This window comes from Otolemur garnettii, unplaced genomic scaffold (assembly GCF_000181295.1).
Source record: "Otolemur garnettii isolate 467f Iridium unplaced genomic scaffold, OtoGar3 scaffold00061, whole genome shotgun sequence".
Taxonomy (NCBI): domain Eukaryota; kingdom Metazoa; phylum Chordata; class Mammalia; order Primates; family Galagidae; genus Otolemur; species Otolemur garnettii.
Window position 1 is genome coordinate 2,277,638 of NW_003852456.1, and position 1,425 is coordinate 2,279,062.

The window sequence follows — 1,425 nt, forward strand, 5'->3', positions numbered from 1 at the left end:
TGAGCACACAGCTGGCTTCGGAGTGGGGACTCTGAGGGAAGGGCAGCGAGAAGGGTGGGCTCCGAGGGGCAGGGGGACGGAGACGAAGGAGAGAGAGGCTGAGCGAAGGCCTGGACGGCCACTGATCGAGACACATGAATGGAGCGCCAGCTTTAAAGGAGGCATCTCAGGTTCACAAAAGTAACTTTCAGTGAGAATGAAATGCCTACCTTTAATAGCTTGTTTTCTTGTTATAACACTTTTACAAAACGCTGGTATAACAATTCCTGATTCTATAAGTTCAATGATTTGAAGAAAATAATTTTAAACCGTTCAACATAAGCACCTGTGGGAATTTATGGAATTTGTCATGGAAAGAAGTTAGCAATTTTATTAGTAGTAACAACTTCACAGATGAGAATGATAGCCAATTAAGAAAACAGTCTTCCAGCCTGAGCAAGAGGGAGACCCCTATCTCTAGAAATAGCTGGGTGTTGTGGTGGGTGCCTGTGGTCTCAGCTACTTGGAAGGCTAAGGCAAGAGAATTGCTTGGGCCCAGGAGACTGACGTTGCTGTGAGCTGTGAGACCAAGGCTCTCTACCAGGGACAACGAAGTGAGACTCTGTCTCAAAAATATAAATAAAACAAAACAAAATAAATTAGTCTTCTTGTTTCTGAGAGTTGACTGGATTTTTAGATGTAGTTGGCAGATTCTAGAGCTTTTCACCATACAACACCCCTCAACCACACCAAGAGCAAGACCTGGGGACAGGCTTCATCTGCTCTGCTCGACCCTGAGGCAGAGCCTGAAAACACGTGTGCCCTATACCGGGGGTGATTTCCAAACAGCAAAGGGCCATTCACCTGCTAGTTATCAGCACCTGAAAACTCCATAGAGAAAGGATTCAGAAAGTGGGCTCTAGAATTTTTTTTTTTTTTCGTTTTTATATTTTATTGCTTTGAATGCTCAAACTATGGAAAATCTTTGGTAAAAATAAAGACAAAGTTTTCACAATTTTACACAAAGCATTGCACAACAATGTTCTTTAATACACATGAAATAGTATAGGAATGTCCAAAATCCTCAGTGAGGAAATTAACTGTACAATATTCATAGTTCTTCATTTTAAAACAAAGCTATTTTCATAAATATTTAAAATATTTCCTAGGTTCTTATCACATATTAACATTTGTATTCCAATCAATATGTAGCACTTGAAAGTATTTATATTAATTAAATAAAAATCAATAGAAGTTTTTTCCTCTCCTGTTGTCTACTATAGCATCAAGTTCTCCCTCTTCCCCAGTTCTGCTTATTTCACATAAAACTAGAGAAATAACTAAATAAAAATCAATATGGTTCCCAGTCAAACCCTCTGTGAAAAAGAGGAAATGTTTCATGTCTATATTATACAGACATTTCTCTGGTGGTTTATTTGTGCAGTT